Source organism: Pholis gunnellus, assembly GCF_910591455.1.
Source record: "Pholis gunnellus genome assembly, chromosome: 15".
Taxonomy (NCBI): domain Eukaryota; kingdom Metazoa; phylum Chordata; class Actinopteri; order Perciformes; family Pholidae; genus Pholis; species Pholis gunnellus.
This window is the reverse complement of record NC_136542.1, coordinates 23,040,232-23,064,511: the sequence shown is the minus strand read 5'-3', so window position 1 is coordinate 23,064,511 and position 24,280 is coordinate 23,040,232. Positions and strand designations below refer to the sequence as shown.

Genomic DNA, 24,280 nt, shown 5'->3' with positions numbered 1-24,280 from the left:
AGTTTTCCAAAGAAAATTAAACTCAAATGACCTCAGCTAAAACTGAATCCAAGACTACCACTAATATGGCAAAAGCCTTGCACACGTGATGCACCAGTGCACATGGGGGTAAAGCAAGGCGTGCTGTCAACGCCACTAGAGGAGCCCAAACATAAAGACCATGCACATTTCACAACCCAGTTTTTGTGCCTTTTATGACCTATAAAGCCACCGTAGTAAAGAGGAAAAGTACTGTAAAATACAGCCTTTCCCGCCAATCACAACACCACACAAAAATTGTCTTAGTGGGATTAGTAGCCCTTGTTGCCCACCAGCTTCTTTCTCGCTCAGCTCTGTATTGAGCCTACTGACAAATGTTTATTTTATTGGCGGCAGTAGCCTGTGTTTTCCTGGCTGGAGCGAGCGGCGAGATGCAGTGCACGGACAAACTGGGTTTTTACTTAAAACATCTGCAGCCTGTCGTGTGTGCAATCTCCTACTGTGTGGAACGGCACTACGGTGTCTCTATGGGTGACCAGGAAGGGTCACGGCTATCAGTATCAAGATCGAGTTTCCCTACTTACCCACTTCAGATGGGCTGCCCTGAGAGATGGATTGTCCCTGTATCACGTCACTTAAAAAGGGGGAAAAAAATAACCTTTCAACAAAGCAAGGATACGAGAAAGTTTTAAAGCATTCCCGCAGCCTCTGGATTTAGGTCCCTCTTTTTGCCCTTTGGAGTTTGTGTTTCGTGACTGCATTCCATGCCTTCGCTGAGTCCGACGATGTTTCCCGACCAAAGCTGCTGCGTTTTTGTCTGCTTCCCCTCTCTGAGCTTCTGAGCCGAGCCCTGGATTTCAGCTGACTGTGCTGGGAGCTGAGCTGTTGACATTGTCCCCGCTCCCTCTCCCCCTCCCTCTCCCTCTCTCGCTCCCTCTCTGTCTTTAGATCACTCGCCCCGCTTCTGTATTACGGCTCCAGTGTATGACAGCATCCATGTGGGTGTCAGTGGGAGAGAGTGATGGATTTTCTGTGAATATAAATGAATTTATGTACAGTATGCATAGCGTGCGAGGCCAACGGGAGAAGGTAAGATTAAAGGAAATGACTCCTGCCCACAATCCCAACTCCACCTAATGCATTCCCTCACTGAGCAGACAAAAAAAAGGCTGTGGGGGGGGATATCACACGCACACACAACGCCCAAAGGAAACCCCTTTTCCTGTATCGTCTTCTCATCGCCAACACATGCATAAAAGCACAGACGCACACCCGAGCACAAAGACATGTCAAATATGGGATTCTCCATTCGGGAATTACCCCCGTGACACAGACAGGAAAAGGCTTTCCCTGAGATCCAATCAGTTTTCATTGAGAAGAAGGTGAGACAGGATGCTTGATTGTGCAAAGTTCTGTTGGCGTTGTCAAGTTAACATTAGCTAATCTGGTTGCAATGCGTGTGGGGGGGGGGTCAGCTGGAGTGCCACACCACAGACGGGTCTGTGAAGTGGAGTTCATGTATGTTACTGTGATAATATGGAGGGGTCGGTGAGTGCAAACATTGGCGTCATCAACCCAAGACTCCCTTTACACTGGCCAGGACACGGACACCACCGCTGGCCCCACATAGTCCCGATCAGCTGGGAAAATCAGCAATGTGGAAAAAAACAAACCTTTTAAAAGACATTAAAGTGCAATATTTAAAGTACAATGTTACCAACGTTTAGGGAGCAAATCAACTCCTATTCCAACTCAATGTTTATGGAAAAATGTCTACAATTTTGGGCTCTAGAAGTTGCCCTTCCTGAGCCAACCTAGAGCCAGTCGCGATAGAGGAAATGCGCCAGCTAGTTGAGTGTTCAAATATTTGTCAGTTCATTACAAAGCTGTTGCTGGACAAATCAGCGGGCCGCCAGTCTAGGTAATTAATTCGACCAGACCTTAAGACGTCATTTCTAGAAGCCACACATTTTTACCTTTACTGCCCAACCCTTTGAGGACATGGGTCAAATGTAAATGCTCACAGGCTGCCCCGAGGTGACAGCTTGTCTGGTGGTGATTTCTGATCAATACTAGACTATCGATTCCAGCCTTGCTAATATATGATGTACATATAGATAAGGAGCTGCTGACCAGATTTAAGGAAAGGATTGAAACATGGGCAACATTAAAACACCTCAGGTAGAAGACAGTTGGTGATTATTTAATCTGGGGAAGGTTGATACATTTAGACACTTTGACACTGATAGATGCAAAAAAAAAAATACATTTGCATTTAACAGTTGGTATCTGCTACCCAGCAGCTCTTTACAAATACCAGTGCACATTATCAAAAAAGAAAAAAATGAATTGTATAGCCTATAAAGCAGGACTCAAATGTATACATTAACCAGCATCCGTTCTTGGTGAAACTGTGGCATTTACACTCGCACGCACGCACGCACGCACACAAACTGAAGAGTGGAGATGGAGGGGGAGTCATAATACTACATTTTACGACATTTTTCTCTAGGGACAGAAGACAGATGACACCAAGCTTCTGGCGGTAATGCCTGGGTGCATTCCTGAGCAAGCCCTGGGGATGCATCCATTAACCTCTAAGAGGGATCCAGTTTATCTCCATGATGTCCACTGCCTCCTTCTTCCTCTTCTTTCTGGGCAGCATCACAATAAGGTTTGCATCGCTTCTGCTCTCACTCTCTGGGGTAATAGATCCATCACCAAAACAAGGGTGGAAAACCCTGAGGGATAGGTAAAGCTCAGGCTCTAGTTGAGCTAATTGCACTTTTAGCTACCCCTGTATCATCCATCACAGCCGGATAAATGACATTGACTAATTGACGCAAATGGAGTGGGCTTGGCATGCTTGCGATAAACATCATGCCCCCTTAAAAAAAAAAACCACAAAAGAGGTGGGGATCCAGTAAGCCTATAGGTCCATCTGTTCTATTCCCTTTTGAGGGTATGTTTGTTTTCACTCGCCTTGGACAGCATGCATTTTGCAGAATGAAAGAAAATAAGAGGTTGCACACTCATCCGCAACTCCACACTGTCACTCTGTGTGCAAGGGAGATGACCGCAGATTGTGGCCTCTACAAACTTGATTTCAGTGAACTTGCACTGCCCCTCGGGTAATTCTTTCAAAATGCAAGTGAGGTCGGCGTTTACCCAGAGTAAATCACAATAGAAGGCGAATGCCAGGACTGATGAAGAGGCTGCAGAGCATGTTGAGTGAGACTTGACACCTCAGGTAGGATGCTTTCCTCTTCGCAGGGCTGTGTGCAATTAAATGACACGCAGCTCCAAACGACCTGCCAGTCACTTGTCGGTCAGCTGGGTGAAGCTTGCCGAGATGCTGTCTAGACCCCATCCTGTGAGACTCCACTGAGCGTCCCAGACAGCAATCTTTCCCGAACTGAAATTCTGCACCGCCACAGGGCAGGAACAATCACAGACTGGCTAACGAGTGCTAAATTTGGCCAGAAGGAGCAGTAAAAAGGAATTTGGGGCTTGGTGGAGAGTGGTGAACTTTGGTCCCCAAAGGTGGTCTCCTCCATTCACGTAAACCGCTTTTTCTCCTTCAGACCTCTCATATGATGTCAAACTTGATCACAGGACAAGAATCGGGTAGCGGAGACACCCAGAAGAAGCGTCTCAAACAGCACTATACCGGCATTCTTCGGCACTCTTTGCACGGTTGTCACTGAAGAGAAGTGGCGAGAGTCATGTTTTACGACGTGTTGTTCCTTAATGTTATATTTCGGGTTTCTTCTGACCGGGCAGCTCTCGTCTGAGTTTGTTTGGTTTAGGCGAGGAATTCCTTGTGACAGCCTTTTGCACGCAGCTATTTCTTTCACGCCCGCACAGAGATAAATTGCCACTGAGAAAAATTCCGCCGCTACACGAAGCCTGAACTCTTGACAGCATAAACATGAGAGCACATTTTTATACACGGTCTAATTGTATGTTAACTATAAATCATGATAGCGGGGAACACTATGCTATCCATATTTCAAAAGCCTCCACAGAAAAGTAACCCAATGACAGTAAAGCCATAAACCATAAATCTAACTGTAGTCACTATGTTCTTATGGTGACATTCCTTCCCGTCTTTATTATTTACACCCTTCCTGTATAGTTTCTCATTTTCTACTGCTCGGATGTACTTCTACCATAACCCTTCATACTCTTCCATCACAAATACGTGATAATCCACCTGCTTTTATCCATCGTAATTGAGAGTAAACAAGCATTTCAACAGGATTACCAGTCAGAAAGAGAGAGAGTGCTTTTTTGGGTCTTTTTTTGCATAAGTACCGGGCATCTGAATGGCTCTTTTGTCCCAGAGGCAGACTGGGCAGGGTCAGAGGTCACCCAACTGCCTGCTCCCACAGAACCTCTGCTGTCTGCCTGGATATGTGCCAGCTAAATGCTGTCATGTTAAGACAAAGGTCCAGCTTTCTGCTGACTGACTCATGACAGCTTCATTGTGGTAACCACGATGAAGCTTGATCTTCGGGCATGAAGGCCAACCCTATTAAACTTTGAATAATGTCAGAATAAATTCATCACACAGTGCAACCTTTTTTAAAATGCTGTGACATACACAAAAACTAAAATACTACACAAAATACTGGCATTCTACTACATCACTTATCTTGACCAATAATAATCCAGGTGTGTGAGCTGTAAAAAGGAGAATAGAGGCAGAATAGTAACAGGGGGAAAACGACTGATGGTAAAACTGAAAAGAAAGGTTCTTGCTCTTTTTTCCAGATGCCGCCATTCAATAGAGAGGTTTATGTATTCCAGTCGCTATTATATTGCCGATACAGGGAATTCACTCCACAGAGTGCAACTTCAGCTGGACGACTGACATTACAATTTATCACCATTTCTTATCCCATCATTCGAAAGAAAAAACGCTTAAAAGGCAACGGCATTTTCAGGGGGGACTTCTTAGAGCGAGTTCCTTCATTGCTGACCACAGACTCAACCCAAGTCCTCCATCTGAGCTTTTCCAGGTGTAAGAACGTCTCTTCTTAAAATACATTATATATAAATATAACTATATAAATCAATGCGCACCCCCCCCCCGGGAGTCATCTGTTCTGCAAAAGGAGCCTTCCTGTGAACAGGTGCGTGTCTGTGTCCCTGACCTTACGCCAAGGTTCTTGACCCTTGACCTCTTTGTTATGGGTGGGGAACTCTTTGAAGCCGGCTGCACCATCGGAAGTTCTGTCTGAACTGCCAAGGCCACGTTACCATAGACTAAGGGGTAAGTCTACAAAACACCGCCATATTGCATTTGCATAATGCTGTAACAGCCACCGTTCTATCCTCTGTCGAAAGATTTTAATCACAAACCAGAGGAAGTGGATTGCCTTAAAATAGGCCGCCAATTTTATTCTCAAACCCTTTGGTCTGGCCTGACCATAATGGATCCAACCAACCCAACGAAACCCACAGTTTACTCTGAGCGGCGCTGCTGAAAATAAATGACATCGACCACTTTTTCTTTAGCCCTTTTTCTCTTTCTTTTTTTCGCTACATGATTGCCTTTCTGGGTTTTGCAGTGCACTGCACTGAAACTTCTCATCTCATGAGCTCCCCAGAGATGACAAAATAATAACAAACACTTCCTCTTTATCCCCATAGTACAGGCATGTCCAAAGTCCGGCCCGCGGGCCAATCACGGCCCGAGGTCAGATTTTATACGGCCCGCGCCTTCTGTCTTAAAATGCATTATTTATGGCCCGCCAGCACAGTCAAAACGGAATGAATAAATCATACAAATTCAACATGCAATTCCTCTTTTCACCTCATGGTGGCAGCACCACTCTGTAACTATCTGGCTTTTTTTAATTGTCTCTGAACCTTCAACTGTCATGGCTACGGCAAGTAAAATAAGGAAAGTCGATACCGAGGGCCGCCGCTTTCATATTTTTTCACCGAAAAAAAAAACCCTCCGTTACAGTTCAGACTTGCTCGGTTAAGGATAACGTCCACTGCATGCGGAACTTTGTTTGTTAACATTCGTCATTATCGCGATTTAGGAGGGAAAAAAACGTAACGCGATGAAACATGCCCGGTTCAGTTCACGCGGTCACTCGTTAACGTTAAACCGGAACACCGGCGGATCTGCTGGCAGGTTGTTTTTTTTAACTCAAAGTAGAATGAGGATGATTTCGTGGTGACAATAACTTTTAAGACCACGATGATGAGGCCCAGATACTGATGAGATGATGAGGTCAAAGAGCTTCAGGGAGAGGACGCTGTTTGTGTAGCGCAGCTTGATGCAGGGCTGAGATGTGAAGGAGCTGGGCCTGAATAAAGGTGGAGGTCTACTCTAAACAGACGTGAGTACAGCTTCCTGCTGTCGCAGTGTTTTAGAAATATTGATAAGGCAGGGTATGCTAAATGCTGCCTCTGCTCCAAGGAGATGAACTACAGTAACAAGGGCTCACGTGCCCTCTCATCACACTCCCAGACACTGTTCACTGTGATGACCACAGCCAGGGTACTTCCGGTCCCAACAGGGCCCTGAAGTAATGATAGAGAGGGTTAAGGTGCCTGTATCTTCATTTCAGCAGGTTGCTAATTCAGAGGTGTGTATAGATCACAGCTATTACTTTACTCTTCATTCTAATTTAAATAATTGAACTGGATTGAATGCATATTATTTGCAAATAGAAGATAGGCCACAATTCTAACAGCTTTACAGTAACAGTGGAAGTTAATACAGTAACGGGGTTCAATGAAAACTAATCACTTTATTTGTACAGGCGATGGTTCTCGCTACTCTTGCTATCTTTGTTTTTAAATGACAAACTTTTGAAAATGAGACCTCGTTCTCAATGGATTTTGTCTACATAAAAGGTTAATAATAATAATAGATTGAAAAAACTATCCAGCTGTTCAACCAGAGCTGAAATACTGATTAATAACTGAATAATAAATTAGTTTTTTGCTTAAAGTAAATGTCTTATCACTTAGTTTTCTTGCTACATTTTAAAGATCATATTTAAAATAAAATTATCCTTGCTGTGTCACTGAAAATATAATTATTAAATAATAGTGTATGTATAGGCAACTTGTATTGTTTAAAATAATGTCAGCAGGGACTGTTGGCCCTTGGGCATCTTCACATTATCAAATCTGGCCCTCTTTGAAAAAAGTTTGGACACCCCTGCCATAGTAGGACTACTGAGGTACAGCCAGTGCAGCCTATCTCGTCTTAACACTGAAGGAAACAAGTACCATTTCCAATAGTGGAAGGGAAAAAACGCAACTATTAAGAATACAACCACAACTTCACATCCCCAACAGAACAACTTTAGCACCATGCAAATTTAAAAAAGGATCTCTGCACTCGCCAAATAGCATTCGACCTTCGACCCATCAGCATCACTCGAGCACACGTGCCTCGTGTTCAATGCAACCACACAGAGAGTTCATCTGTCCAGCTGCCTCCTACATGGTGGGAAGGGTCAGACATGTTATTACAATGATTTACGATAACCTCAAGTTAAGGAGCCCTTTGCCACATCCTGTTCCCCTGTTGAGAAAGGGGGTCGTGAAAAAAAAGTTACTTAGTGATTTTATCGTGGACTGTCACATGGATTACACTGTTGCCTGCTGGGTCAACACTTTCCTCTAGTGGCTGAGTGGAACATACTGAGGCAAAAGGTCATTTCAGCCGGACTGGGTCAGGACAGCCCAGCTGCTTTGGCGGATAATTGCAGGAAGATATCAGGTATATGTGACATACACAAACCATGTGATTACCTGATTATAGGGCTGCAACAACGAATCGATAAAATCGATAAAAAATCTATTATTAAAAGAGTTGGCAACGAATTTCATTATCGATTCGTTGTGTCGCGTGATTATTACGCCACTCAATAAGTGGCGGAGATGTGTGAGTGTTCACAGCAGCAGGAATAACGGAACAGGACTCCGGTTCTGTAGCTGACGCTGACCGGCGTATAAACGTTGCTATGACAACACCGGAAGTTGATTTACGCGATTTGTATTATTTTCGCGTCATTCGTGCCGGCGATAGCGTTTGGTCGCGATTGCCGGGGACCTCTTCACCGCGTTTGGTGTTCACACAAGGCGTGTGAACACCAAACGCGATGAAGGCGGCCGGTATCTCCGGGGACTATTTGTGTTCATTCGCGTGCATCGCGCCGGAGAGGGGGCGTGGCTTATCGGCCTGAAAGCCGTTCACTGATGGATCAGCGCGTGTCTACCCTTCACTGAGAGGCGTAGGTAAACCCACTGAACCCCACTCCTGATATTAGTCCATTTATTTTTTTAAATAATGACTTTAACAGCTCAGGGATGTTCGAGCAACCTGTTTGTGCACTTTGTGAAGATGTGTTGCTCTGTGAATATGCACTGTCAGCTCTGTTTTTGATTAAATGGTTGGAAATTAATGCTTTCTTGTTTTTTTTATCCGATTCATCGATTAATCGAACAAATAATCGACAGATTAATCGATTATTAAAATAATCGTTAGTTGCAGCCCTACCTGATTACACCCAAACTAGATTGACAAGAACCCAATTTTAATTTGTCACTCCTTTCCCTCCTGTCTACATCACAATGAACAAAGAGATATATGCAGAATAATCAATCGTCTGCCACTGTGCTATGCTGATTCATTCCACTTTAGTACAACTTGAATCATATTTGAGGCGTTTAGATATATATATATTACTATGAAAACAAATCCTCTCGTGTGTGTGAGCGAATGTGCTCGGCCCACACATGGATCTGACTGCTGTGTGAGACAATGGGGGGTGAGGGGGAATTGTGTGTCGATTACCCGCAAGAGGGGTAAATGATGGTGTTCATTAAAGCTAGCTGAGCCCGGGGCAGGAACTCGTGGAGCGGGGGACACACGCCCAGCACGTCCACGTGGCCCTGAAATCCATCTGGCTTCTCAGTGACACACAGTGCTGCATGCTTTTTCTGCCACTAACACACACACACACACACACACACACACACACACACACACACACACACACACACACACACACACACACACACACACACACACACACACACACACACACACACACACACACACACACTTTGTGAAATCAAGCTAACAAACTAGACTCTGAGCACAGGCTTGGTGAGCGAGTGCCCATCAGCTGGAATCTCACCACGTTGCTCTGACAAACACAGACAAGTTTGTTTTGCTACACTAATGGGGACTTTGAATTGATGACATTCAATTGTAGGCATCACTTTGTCACTATATTTATTTTAATGTAGTGCAGATGTTTCCTTACCAGTGTTTCAAAAATGCACAGCGTTGCAGATATATTGTATGTGTGCAGGTTATGAGTACACAAAAGTTGTCACTCGATGAGCACTGATGGTTTTTTGCTGGAAAAACCTGGGGCCTCCTTACAGAGGAATAGCCTAGCTGCTTGTCAACTATTTAATCATATTTGCTCAAACTGTCACTGAATCCTGACAGTAGTGCATGAGACAGATAATCTGAAGAAATTAGGTTCCTCCGCCTCCTCATAGTGCTCCTAAAAAGGTGTTTGCAAGATGCGATTTCTTCCCACAAAAATCAGAGCCAAGCAAACGCGAATCAGATGATTACTAGAAACGGGAATCGTTGCCATGTAGGCACTGGTAGCATTATAAAATGCTGAATTTGCAACACTTGTAATTCGATATCTATGTTGTAATTAACCACTGATGTTATTTGTTTTCTGCCGGGAAAGGATAATGTGATGGGGGCGTGACGAATCAGGGAAGGACACGTCATGACTGATAAGAACCAATCAAACAGCGACACCATTTTCGGAGGTCTGTTTCTGCCTGTCCCGACTAAAACCCCAACGCAGGGCGGCTGTTAAACAGCTTTCACATAATTTTTTAGACGTCTCTGTTTTAGGGGTTCTCAAACACTGAGTGTAGGGTGGACATCAGGCGGAAACTTGCCAAAAATTATGCTTCTGAAAATGAAAATGTAGTAGTGTGGATGTAGCCTAACTATCTAGGTTTAGAACGTACAGGTACTCCAGAAGGAGAAACCACAATATCAATGGCTCTCACTTGTATCTGGCTAACTAACCTGCTATCGTGGACAAAAAGACGTTACATTTTAGCTATGAAGAGTCTGAGGCACCAATAGTGTTGGTGGAGAAGAGAAAACCCAACCTTGAGTAGCCTTTCAATCCGTATATTTCGGAGTTTATGTTGTTCCCCATCTTCATTGTGATTGCAATACAGACCTAACAACAGTGCTAGCTTCTGTTTTGAATTTAAGACAGAGCTGCTTAGGATTCCTAACATGGGAAATCCCTAAATTCTGTAATAGCTAAATTCCAATCCTATATTTTTTCATGTCTCTGTAATACCAGTATCCGAAATGTCCACCTAAAGTGAGATAAGACAGGATTCCAGACTTCAGTTGCTTCTGTAATGAGGTCCCTGCTCCGAAAGAAAATAAAAATAAGCTATGACCCCAGTAGTACAAATCTGGGTTAATCACATCTGCTCTGGCTGCATACAATCAACACACATTGTTCCGATTACGTGCTATTCAAGCTCAATAGTCAGGTTGTCCCATTGCACGCAGCAACAAAAAAGTGGGTCAGCATTTCTTTCCTCCCACAGCTTTTCCTTTCCCTGCAAGTTTTCTTCATAGAACAATGAGTCTGTCTTTTTTTTTTTCTCCCAAGACAGTAGGACTGTAGTGAGAACTGGCATTATTATGACCACAGGGCGTGATATGAAGTTGAACTCGGTGACCTCACATCTTCCTCCTCTTCTCTTATAAACCATTTCAATAATCAAGAGCATTGATTGTTCAGACTGGGATGAAAGGAAGAAGGGAGCCGATCGATGAGAGGACACGAGGGAAAGGTTCAACAACAACTTCATGCTCTTCCTGTCAACAGTCTTCTTTGAGCGACACTGTTCTTTTTTTGGGGGGCAAAATGTCTTACTCAGCTTTGGCCTTGTGTTCTAGTTTTACCGGAAACGGTGAGAAAGAGAAGCCAAGCTGGAGAGATGTCTGCAAGTGTTTGTCTAAAGTGGAACACCACAGCTAAAAATTAATTACAAAAAGCACTGACAGTTGATATACTGTAACATTTTAAGTTTTTAAAAAGAGTAATTAATGAAAAAAAAAGGAGAGGATAACTGGGAAATGTATTGCACACCGCTGACCAGTAGCAAAACGCATGAGACAGATTTATGATCAGCGTCTGCTTTAATACTTTGTCCACTGTGTTCCAAGTGAGTTTGTGCGCGCTCCAATGTAGGCGACAAACGAATCACAGCAGGGCTTCTTCCCTCCATTCTGCTTCACGGGCCAGACCAGCAGGCAGCAGATCCGCAGATCCCTTTCCTCTTCCTCAAACTCCTGGATAGAGGAATGTCAGGGAGGTAAGGTAATGACGGGTAGGTGGAGAGTGTGTGTTCATCCGTGTGTGCTATACTGGAGTGTATGCATGTTAGGGCTGCTTTATGGAAACTGACATTGCGATATATTTTTGTGCTGCGATATAAGATACAGGACTATTCGTCCTACATATTGACGGCTACAAAGTTGAATGCATCCATCTGGTGCACCTAGAGACTTTTCATTATCTTCCCAAAAGAAACGTCGGCCATCCGGACCTAAAATATGTTGTTTATCTCTGGCTTAAAAAAGGTGGAAAAGGACCGGATAGAAAAATTAGGCTTCCATTTGCTTTTTGCGGCTCCTGCTCCCTACTGAGGGGGGAGAGATAAAGAATGCACAAAATTTCCTGAATTCCAGTTTCTCTGTGTCTATGGAGACCTAACTCAGCAGCCCATTGGTTGATTTCAGTTAATGAACCCTCCTTCGACGCATCAGAGCCTATAGAATTGAGCTGGGACAACGTGGTATTGATTGACAGAATCGTTAGCCAGTCAGAATCAAAACCACGCCGTCCCTCGCGAGGCGTAAAATCCGATACGCCGAAAGTCAAATCTTGCCCCCTTCTATCTCTGCCTAATAAAAGCCCCCCTGTCATCACAGAAACTGTCACACAGACACACAGGATATACATAGAACAGTTTTTTTAGCTCCAGAACTGGGAAATTATGCCTTTATCTTCATGATACAGCGTAAAGGTGAGGAGCATTTATGATTATTAGCAGTAAAGCGGTTTGTTGTTCTGGTGCTTGTTGGCTGTATCTCTGTAATGGTTTCACGGAGAGAAATTTGGAAGATATCACTGGAATCTGTGTCGAATTCTCTTGCTTTCTGATATATTGGTTGTCTGTGTTAGCTTTTAGCTTTGTGTTGGTAGCTTTGTCCGGAGTGTGTAGCTCGCGGACTCATGGCGAAAAATACGTGATATTGTGATAAATCTTCTAGTTGATTATAATAGTTGTGTAGAATTGTTTGGAGTGTGTAAAAATGGCTTACATGATATTGTTGCCGAGACTGTGTTTTTTAATCTGGTATATAACATGTATACATGCATTATATTCGCTCTCGATAAGTGCATTTTTTTCAACGGTATATGCTACCCCCTCTGGTACCGAGAGCCCCCAAATTTGGGGGCGTCGTGCATAAAATGATTTATTAACAGGAGGTCCAAAGCACATGTGCTCACTGGAGTCCACTAGAAAATCTCTCAACTAATTGGATTTGTGCTCATTATTCCAGCAATATTTCATCAAGGCCTTTAACTTGATAAACACAGCTCATCTTCTGTCCAAAGTTCCACTCCTCTCTGGCTCTTGCTATCCGACAACCACCTTATAAAAAGGATCCCATCCATTTTAAAAGCTCAAATCCGTCCCTTTGTAATAGCCCCAATCACTCTGGCAATGAATTGTACATTTAAGGGATTTTGTCTGTCAGCGCAGCAGGATAGCGGATGCGTGCATGGGTTGATACAGCGGCATTAAAATGTCTGCACCGAGGGTCCAATCTGTCAGCCTAATTCCTCTAATCCACCCCCCCGGCGCTATCATCAATCCCAGTAGATGCGGTCAAGAGCAAGGTTACAGTCTGGTAGCATCACTGCCACTCCGCTGATCCCCCCATTTCTCCTCTTCCTATCGCTCTCTGCCGATCACGAATGTCTATCAGCCTCCTCACGGGCTGCGGCTGCTGTACAATGTGAAGGTAGGGGGTGAAGGGTAGGAGGGTTTGTGATGATGCGGAGAGACTGGTCTTCTAAAAAGCCATTTGCTAGATGGATCACTGCCTGAAGAAATATTGTAGGCTCCGATGCCGCTGCATGAAAATTTGCAGATAGAGGAAATCGGCCTCCGGTAACTTTAACGCCGGCCAATTCCTGCGAGGCTGAAACAGTTGGATTGTTTGGCGCACACACAGCAATGGCTTGTGGGTTCTCTCTCCATCACTCCTTTGCTGACAGGACAAACCTTTCAACAGCACAGGCACACATTCTTGCGGAGCTTTTAGATTTCTGGATCTGTATTTCTCCCATATTCTGACACTTGAAAAATACAACTCTTATCTTTTCACCAGCCTACCGGTGATGGCAACCACAGTCAACATCAGTGCCGACAAGTTAGGCGAGAGCTACGTGACCACAGTACTTGCATCACACGCCATTTGGCATGGTCGCCGATGGTGCTTCAAAACGAGAGGAAGATGTGCCCCGCTTCGTGTGTCCAACCTGGTGTGATTGCACAAACAAGTTCGCCCTGACCCATAAACAAATATAAACAACCAAGGGATACCGAAGCGACCAAAAATAATAGTTGCTAGGACGAGGCTGGGTCATTTGAGTTCCCCTTGCTGGATCCCGTCATCTGTTTACACCAGCACTTCCTGAATGCTGATGGCAGATAGTCCCCTGGTTTATACAAGTGGAAGCACACTGCTCCGAGAGGCTGCTGCACGACGCAAAGTTGGGAGAGGGAGGGGGGAGATCAGTATCCTGGTAACCAAGGGAACAATACCAAGGAGGTCACCTGATGTCCACATGTGATATTTACCACGAGGGAGTAATGGAGTGTACATCAGAGGAGTGTGGCAACTGTTTTAACAGGCTTTTTCCTCATCTCCTCTCCATCTGCAAAAACTTTAAAAGAAGACCAAGAATCCACATGAGAACCTGTGTTTTACATCAGTATTGATCAGGGAGGGCAGATGTGAAGAAAAGAGAGAATTATGGTTTGAGGGGAAAACACCAAAAGCGTGTCAAGAGGCAGAGTGAGCTGTACCGCTTACAGGTGGACGTAATGAAGTGGAAGGGACGGCCTGGTATGACGATGAAACGGTGCGAAGGACTCAGTTTATCACATGGCACAAATAAACGCCTCACCTTTCAACGGGCTATTTGAAGTGCAGCGCCAGCGCAAAAAACCTGAGCGAGATCAATCTGCCTCTCCGGAGGGATAAAAAGGCCCCATTTCAACAAGCGTCTCCTGAGACAGGCCCCTATTCATACGGCCCCTGAATGCTTTAGTTGTTACCAACCACGCGGTTTGTCACTTGGCAAAAAGGAGTTTTTGAAAAGAACTTGCCGGGGATGAAGGATCTATGGCTCGGCTCCACCGTTCAGGCGGAGTTGGTCTGTTTAGCCGCTCAAAAAAAACGAAAAAAGACAGAACCGTTTCTTACCGCTCCCGGATCCTTCAGCATTCAGCCATCCATCTCAAAGCCCAAACACAATGAGATGACAGTTAGCTCAGATGTTGCATTAGGGGCTGGGAAGAGCCCGTAGAAGACAGTAAAAGTGCCTGTCAGGTTTTCGATTCTACTTAAGAGCTTTGAACTGCACATTAAAGTCATTACATGATTGGAAAGAAATGCATGGGAAGATTTAAGAGCCAAATTTAGTAATCCAAAAGTCTTAGCAAGAATTACGACGGTGTTGAGCTTAAAAAATGTTTTACTGCTTGGTAATCACTCTTTGGTTTTAAACAAAGTGAGATCACTGGGGAGGTTTTGTGTTTGAAGCATGATTTTTCTTCCTTGGGTCAAACTATTTATGGTTGTTTGGCTTCCATGCAGATGAGGATAGGTCAAGAATACTACAACGGATTAGAGGGGTGATTGGGATGCAGCTACATCTCAAATCTGGTTAAGATGCTCCAGCCTTAAATCACTTCGATAAAACACATTAGTTACGCCAGCAAAGTGAATTACAGTTGCCTAAATTGAATCGAGGTTGGAGGTAGGAGGCTTGGGTTCCTGACGGCCTGTCTTATCTTCGGTAAAGAATTACAGGCCGTTCATGTGCTGGTCACTATAGGCAAGGCAAGGCAAGTTTATTTGTATAGCACATTTCAACAACAAGGCAATTCGAAGTGCTTCACATAAAACCATTCAAAGCATCAAAACATAAGGCAAAAGATTATAGAGTCAAACACAAAGCCTAAGAACTTGCAGTGACACTACTGCCGTAATACGTAAGAATGACACAAAACCTGTATTTCAGGGGAATCCCATGAATCAGATGTGACAATAAAACGGTATCCAAATGTGAAAGTGGAAGAAAATCAATGCCAGTGGCAACTGAATGCATTGAAAGGAAAGTTGGAATTTACAATCTAAATATAGAAAAGCCACAAAGTTAAGTTAGGCTAAGTTAAATGAGGTAATTTCCTCAGCCAATTGACATGCACTGTACATGAACCAGAACATTCATTCTCATTAGCAAAACTGCAAAGCTAGAAACTTTACCTATCTCAGGTTAAATATCCAGCTTTGGAGCCAACATATTCTGCAAGAGTAGCCAAAGTAAACCCACCACAGCCTGGCCCATTCTAAAAAATAAAAAAAACTGTGTCACATCAACATCTATGTCTCCATCTCAGCCCTCCCTCCCCGTCTCAAGTGATTCATTGGTAGGGAGTGCTTTTTTGCCAGGCTTCTTTATTGCTGTGCTGAAAAGCCTGAAGGATATCCCCTCTTCTGAAAAGATAAACTGTGTTGTTGGGCCTGACTATAAGAGAAGGGGGCCTGGTCATACATACAGCTTAGACAAGTGATTTGGGACTACTGCTACCGCTAGCGGCTGCCGGGGGAGAAGGGGCTCGGAATGGTGGTAGCGCTCAGCCTCTCAGAGTCTGGAGGACCCCAAGGGAAAAGTCAGTCCAGAGAGCGGGGGACTCTCACGGATTGTCGAGAAACTTTCCCACAATCAAACACACAAACAGAGCCGCACAGGGCAGCGAAAAGGACCCCTGTCCACCAAGGAGACGGAGGGAGGGACTGAAAGAGGCGGAAGATCTGATCGTTACAATAACACAGCCCAAAGAAGTGAAAGCTATGCCACATCTCTGGTGAAAATGCCCCTCACGGTGAATGCACTCTATAGGCAAACACTGTCCTGTGAAGGCTATTCAGTGGACTTCACAGTCTTCCAAGAATGTTTAACCAGCAAGTAACCTTGAGTACATTTCGGAAACTCGGAGGGCTGGAATGGGCCTCCACCAGATGATTTGGCCAAACCCACACAGTTCATTGGTAAATGACCTCATTAAGGTAATTGTCTTCAGCACAATCCACCGCTACAAATACCATCTGCTAGGCATTAAATGGGGTGTCAGGCCACTGAGGACATCTGGATTGCTAGCGGTGAGGTGAGGCTAATTTAGGGAGGATTTGATCCTGGGAAACAAACAATGCAAGATCAATGCAACTCAAGGGCAGATGGTCCGGGCCAAATGATGTGTCCTCGGTTTGGCAAAGGGGAGCAAATCGACGTTTGCAAGCTGAGGAAATTCTCAGTTCAAAAAATGAGGAACTGGGTGAACTTTGTCGTTAAAGCAAAACAAAGCCACATGACTCCAGATAGATTTTCAAACGCCGTTGGCTACCCAACCCGACATGTCAAAATAATTAAATCTCAAGCACATACTGACCAGCTCTTTGTAAACACAATCTAATTCCTAGAGGGCCAGTTGGGCCGGGTCACAGGGCAAAGGTCACCTTTCACATTTAACAATGTGTTGAGTCTACTCTCAACAAAAACATAGGGTTGACGATCATTTTACACAGCTATTTTTCACAATTCCTTATTGCAGACCGACCAAAAACTTAAAATGTCAGGACCTTAAATCCTTTGGGGATACACCAGGATGTTGCAAAATCAGTACACTGCTGAGGGAGCAGACAGCTTTGTGTTTCCAGTCTTCAGGCATGTATCCCACTGTCTTTGACCCGAGCCATTCTTCTCCAGGGTGGTTGAGGTCCTTCTCCTGAAAATCTAAAGGTTACATCTTGAGAAAATGTGGCATGTAAGCCTCCTTTCGAGTGGGTCAGCAGAAGTCCTCAAACTTCCTTTTATAGAAGTAACCCCCCGAGCTGGATATCACGGCCATTATAAATAAGAAGCTGGAATGCAGAAGGGGAAAAAATAAACATCCAGGCCGTTCAGTTATCTCCACCCAGCTGTGCCGTTTACAGGCAAATCCTTGGAGATGATGTCATGCTGGTTTCCTGTAATTTTGTTAGGACACTAATTCATTCAAGGAAAGGCAAGCAAACTCTACTAAATGCAGTACCTTGAATTAAGGTAATATAACCTTAAAGATTGAATATTGTAGAGAGTAAGATTTCATGTCTTGTTCGATAATAAAGCAGGTGTAGGTGCTATATAAATACTGTGAATATATTAAATCACTCAATCAACTAAGAAACACATACAACCCAAATTCAGAGACAGTGCATTCAGGATTTCAATAAGATTGTGATGTCACAACTATACAATCACCGGTAGAAGTGCAGCTAAACTCTTTGTAGTTGACACACAGTGAGTCCCCGACTGCATTGACGACATGAAGATGGCGACAGCGCAGATGCAAAAGAGCAGAAAAAGTTCAGGAAGGATTCTTAAAGAGACATGCCCTTAAACATTTCAGACGGAGGTGTGAGAAAATTAATTTTTTTTTTTTTTTTTTTAACATGTTCTAATAGAAACCCAAAACACGTGCATGAACCTGAAAATGAGCATGATAAGTCTCCTTTAACTGAAATTGCTCAACAAAGCAGCAACTGCAATTAATTTCAAATGCCCCATGGTGAAGCTATCGGTCGATGAACTCGCACATTCACACACATCAACTTGAATGTGAATATAGGCATCACTGTGGAAGTCCACGTGGATGAGTGCAGGTGGTTATTAGTGGTTCAAACTCTAGTGGTTAGTTAGGTCCATTGAATGGTCTGTACAGACCACAAGGTCAAAACAGAAACATCCAAGAAACCAAAAATTGTGTGAAGTAAAGGTCAACCGATAGTGGATTTTTAAAGACCGATATAATAACGTTAGTTTTGAGCATTATAAAAAAGCCAAATAATGGGCCGATAACAGGAGTTGATCACATGCACACAGATCAGCAAAAGTGGCCCAGCATATTTTAGCATAAATTACCAATAAAGCTCTTATATAAAGTTAAAGTTAAGAAATATATCTCAGGTACACTTTGACTTCATGTATGGAGCTATGTATAATGGTGATGTACATCCCTCCATGACTTATGGCAGCTGCGCAGCCATCGGCCACTAACGGAGCCCAATTGAGCCAATAAAGATGGTCCAATTGGCGCCAACAATAGGCCAAACCTATTAATCGGTCCACCTCTCGTTTTTTTGGGCACTTAAATGAGTAAACCTCAAGGTGGTAGGGTAATGTTGGATACAGGTTTTTGAGGAGGACCGAGGAGCAGGGGCAGATGGAGGACCATCTCCAGGTGCAGCCTCTCAAGCTAATTTCAGAGGCAAAGTGAATCGGAGATACAGAGGTGAGGGGGAAACCTGCTGCCGAGAGAATATGTGAGACTGACGCACTGGAGGTTTGATAAACGATTCCATATGTGCTCCAGATCCCATGTGAAAGAGCTGCTTTGTGCTCAGCGAGGTAGCACGCGCACAGGTCCCAAGTGGGACCCCCCCCCACCCTCCCCTCCTTTATTTCCCTTCCATCCACTGACAAAACCTATCTGGCCCTTTCCCGGTAGCTCGGGGTAATATTAGCCAAGCGTAGAGGGGCAGGAGCAAGGGGTTTGGATACCCGAGTCTCAACCCTCAGTCCGACAGTGTATTTTGAAGGGGGTTAATTACCTGTGACTACATGGAGACAGTGGGGGCGAAACAACCATTGCATTGAGTTAGTTGTCTGGGAGGGTAGAGAGGGTATAGAGGACCATGGTTGGGAAAGAGGAGGGGGAGGTTGGGGGCAGGGAGATGTCAAGAAGTGAAGACATATTAGGATATTCTCAACCTCCATTACCCCCAGTACTAAATAATTCTCAGTGATGGTGGAATAATTCCTCAAGACATTGAAGAGGCAATCGTACACGAGCACCTGCTCCCCATGTGTACAGCCCTGATATGACTTAACAACCAATCCTGTGGCCATCACGCACACTTAATGCAAAATACCACCTTTACTGTAGCCATGAGCTTCCCTTCGCAGTTTAAGAACAATGTACAGCGAACCCGACACTTAAATCGCCTCTAATTTATACAACATGTCTAATCAGGTAGTCAAGGCAGCGAGCTACCGTTTCCAAAAACACCACAGCGGCGAGAGAGAACAAAAGCCTGGCAAACACTGACACATTGTGCAGAGCTGCCGGAACAGAACTTGAGGTGTCTATCCTATGAAAAAGGGGTTTATGAGATTTTAACCACGTTTTTTACATTTGGAGCATGTGGGTGTGTGTGTGTGGTGAGACAGACAGGAAATTAGACTATAGGGACAGATTGAGGAGGAGTCAAAAGGAGAAGGAGGGGCGGCGGAAGAATGCAAAGTGTCTTGCACTGTTTTGTTAAATAGATCTATTGGACGTTGTTTTTTTCATGCAATTAGGGTGAATAGGTTCACTGTTGCATAGCTTTACATACACACCACAATAACTAGACTGCAGAGGGATGTGAAGAGCAGAAAGAGAAAGTAAATCTTGGAGATGTACAGAAGATTGAGGTGAGGTGCCAGCAAATGTACATTAAGATCATATCAGCGCTGCTGCACAGTCGGATAAGCCTCATGCTAATCTGACGCCAAGGGTCTCTGGCATACTGGGGCAGTCCTGCCATATCGCAGTTCCTCTTCGACTCAGGTTCCCCACAGCCTCGCTACTGTGCAGGAGAACCAGACCAGAGGCCGTTGCAACAACCCATCAGCAAAGCCCTGCACAATGAGCCCCTAAGGCCTGGCCTTAGGGGCTCATTTTTTCTACAAAAAAACGAGATGGGGAAATTGCTTGAGGTAAAAAAAAAAGAAGCTATTTATTATTATTATTATTAGCACGGGCCATTTAAATAGTATTCATAACCCTAACCCTAACCCCAATATTACCCATATCATGAAAACGACAAATTAACAGAGTAGTAACTCTATCACTACCTCCAGGAAATACACGACTCCATAGTTCTTGTTACTGACGGATTTATTCGTCTGTCAACACCGAGAGAGAAAATGAGTCCACTTAAAAACACATGAATCTTCAAAGTAGATCACTTAAAAATTTAAACTTAACTTTAACTTTAACACTTTGCCCGGAGTATATAGACCGCTGCTGGCGTCTTCTCGTTGCTGTGCACCGGCTAAATGTGTCCTCAGCACAACATAGGACGTAACAATAGTTCCTATCACATATAAAACCAAATGAAAATCCATATTCATAAAAACAAGTTGTACAGATAATATAAAAAATCATATTAAATAATGACATAAATAATATTTATGGCAGTTAAAGCTACTGCAGTTAACTTACCAGAGCTGCTGTTCACTATTTAAAGACAAAGTCCTCCTTTCTTTGTTAATAAAGAGTTTAATCTCACGGTTGTTCAGTACATCCGTGCGTTTTAGTTCCAGTAAGAAGTCCTTCTCAATTCAGACGCCAGTGAAGACAGTAGAGCCTCCCCAGTTGTATTTCCTGAATATGTTTTAATGCGTTTGAGGGCTGAAAATGTCCGCTCCACAGAGGCAGCAGATATTGGGATTGTCACCGCCCAACATGTCACACTAGCCCACTGACCAATCACATATAGCTAGGCCAGCTAGCAGGCTCTGACAAGTCAAAGAATACGCCCAACATGTCAAACTAAAGATCTGATTGGTTGAACACTATGACAATCAACAATATCGTCCCCATTCACTTAAACTGCACATGGATTCACTTGTGAGTCTGCAGGCCTCGGGCCTCTCTTCTTACCTAGAGACACAGAGGTGAACTCTGATTGGATAAAAGCTCTACTTAAAACAAGCTGCACTGGAAGCAGAGCAGCTGAGGAAGACAGTAGCTGTGCAATGAGAAAATAAGATAATGGGAAAAATATTTTTATAAATTATAATACATGTGACTGAAGTGGGGGATGCAACACTGTCTGGTACAGGATTGTACCAACGCAGCTAATTACTCCCAGACTTCTTCACTCTGCACCAGAAGTTCTGCACAGATAGAGTTAGGCCAGGCTGCTAGCCTATCCACTGCTCAGGCAGCAGAGTGGGCTGGAGCAGAGACCGGCGTTGTGCGTTCACCGCAGCCGCTCGGTGCGTCGGCGATGGGTTAAGAAGCAAAAGAAGTGCTGGCCAACTTCTTAGGATGCAACTTTTATGAGGCCAGACTCGGGCGGAGCCACCGACTTGAAATGCTCGTTGATGACAGATGGCACAACTAATCAGCGGATTGGCTGCAGATGTGTGTTTACAGTGAAGGCTGCACAAAAGATGCCCAAGATCTGAGTGGCGTAGCCTCAGCTCCTTCCACCCGTTCTACCAGCCAGGCTAGATTCTCACCTTACGGCCCCAACGGGCAAGAGCAGTTTGCCATCCAAAACATCTGGCCCCGGTGGAAGCGAGTCAACATCTGCAATCGGTGGCTGGTTGAGAACAATGGCTCCCGTCTTGACTGGATGCACCCCGCAGCTGCGAGTGGCCGCCGTGATACCCGGTGACACACACACGCAGCCGCCCTGAGCAGAGAGAGAGGCTTCCGGCCATCCCTCTGCCACAGAAACACACCACCAACAGTTCTACTTCTTCTTCCCGCAACAGCTGTCCTCGCCTTGGGAGTAAACAGACACACATTCCTTTCATATTGTGTGATTTTGCATGCGTGAAGCTGAACCTGTGAAAAACGCTTAAAGCGTATTAAAAGCTCAGTGGATTGCAGCTCTGCTGAGAGACATACAGCCGGCTATAGCGCGGGGCTTTGCACGAAATCCATCCATTGCTGCTGTCCATTAACACAAGTCTGCGGGGTTCAGTGGGCAGCCCACTGATGCCTGTAAAGTATGTGCATTAGACATTGTTGAAACTCCCTCAGCAGCCTTACATGGATAAATCCTGCAAGTCACTTACCCCCAATGGGTTAGCATGATTAAAATGTAATTTCCGCATTATTATCCCATTCCGATCCTCTCACCCATAATAATCTTTTTTTTTTTTTTTATTATTTCTCTGAACTGTCGCCATAAAAACTGTTTGTGATCACTGTACTGTGGCATGACGCTCCCAGGCAGCACAGTTTTGATCCAGTAGGAGGAATGTAGCAGATGCTAAGTTGGCAACACTGTGTGTGTGTGCGTGTGTGTGTGTGGAGGAAAAGGAGGAGGGGATGATTTCTGTCCCTAGCATGGTGCTGTGCTCATAAAGCCTCAACAACTGACCGAGAGGAGCCAATACTGCATGACTGCCAGATGTTCAGTCGGATTAAATGCCATCCTATAAACTCACAGGCAGTGTGGGTTTTAAGAGGTATGGTTGCCCCCCCACCTAAGTGTCCAAGCATTTCCCTTCCTCCCCTCCCCCTCTCCAATTATAAATCAAGACTAGAAATCTTGAACCTTTACCGCTCACATTGTCAAGGTCGTTTTTTGTTAAATGCCGAGAGCGACGAGGAGATACCTGTTTTCTGTTACAGAGAGCAATATGTGGACATGGCTAATGGTGTCTGGGTGGAAACGTGAAAGGCTGCTGGAGCCACATTTAGCTCAAGAGAGATGGCTGCCCGCTGCAAGCATAGTCACCGCAAGTCATTCAACCTGGTACAGAGTCTGAAAGGCATGTACTCCAACAAGAAAATAATCTCCAAATATCTGACACCATTCCTGGTTAATTTCCATACATACATACTTTTTTAATTAAAAAAAAATTAAAAATAGGGAGAATCTGACTCAAACAGAAAAAGAAACCATTTGATCTGAACAACACCCACGCATCGTTATGAGTAGACATTTCTTGCAGCATGACAGCAGCACCGCTGCGATGAGAGAGCAGCCGAGGGGACGCAGCGCCCTCTTTGGATGGTCACGGGAACTACGCGCGCGGCCGCCTTATAATAATAATATCGAGGTCAAACTTTCAGCACGTCGTGTATCGTCGCACATCGGTATCAATACGTGAAAATAACCCCTTTATCAACGAGAGAGAGAGAGAGAGAGAGAGAGAGAGAGAGAGAGAGAGAGAGAGAGAGAGAGAGAGAGAGAGAGAGAGAGAATATTTGATAGGCAAGCAGGTGACATGAAGCCATTGATCATGCTCCCCCTTTAATATTCATATCTATAGGCGTCACGTCTGGATTTTAATTGGCATGATGAGCAGAAAAACAGCAGCCAAGCCAGGCGAACACATTTTCCCCTTAAACCTCATCAATCTTATTTTATAACGTTAAATCACCCCACGCAGCACACAGAGCCCCCGTTCCCCGTGCCGTGTAGCTACAGACCTCAGCGTGACCATTTTTTCTCTCCAGTCGATGGATCCCTGGAGGGGCTAGAGGCACCATCACAGGGTACCCGTTCCCAATTCACGTTGCGATGTTGTCAGTGACATTGCACAACTTACCTCCGGGCTTCGTTGCGGAGAAACGTTTTGCTGATCGGTGTCAATAATCCCCCTTTGTCGCTGTTACCGCACGAACACGACACGAACTGAGTCCCGCGGTGGGCCGAACGAAATTAGAGAGCCGATGCCCGATGAGGCGAATGATAGTGGGGAGGTAAGGGACTGACAAGTCGGTCACACAGCAGGCAGCACCACGCCTCCACTCTTAAAGCTACCGTACTCTGTTTGTCTCGCTCTGTGTGTGTGTGTGTGTGTGTGTGTGTGTGTGTGTGTGTGTGTGTGTGTGTGTGTGTGTGTGTGTCGAAGCCGAGGATGACCGCTGTCAGAGAGAGTGAAACATTTCATGAGTCAATTTTCTTTTCACGAACAATTCTATATCTTGCTTCCATTGTTTTGTTTCATGTTTCCATTGCTACCAATAAATAAGCAAGCAGCCAATAACATGTCACTGCAGCACAGGTCAATGTCAGACATGAGTCTCACGTGAACCAACAAAGTATTCC

The 24,280-nt window shown here is 44.6% G+C and overlaps 1 protein-coding gene across 2 annotated transcripts in view; it reads right to left on the bottom strand.

The window, feature by feature from the left end:
• Window positions 1-23,894, bottom strand: part of daam2 (dishevelled associated activator of morphogenesis 2) — a 146,878-nt gene extending 122,984 nt beyond the window's left edge. For both annotated transcript variants that reach the window (XM_079174152.1, XM_079174153.1), the window contains exon 1: window positions 23,778-23,894. The gene's annotated coding sequence lies outside the window, so the exon portion shown is untranslated. The remainder of the gene's footprint in view (window positions 1-23,777) is intronic.
• Between the last annotated feature and the right edge of the window lie 386 nt (window positions 23,895-24,280).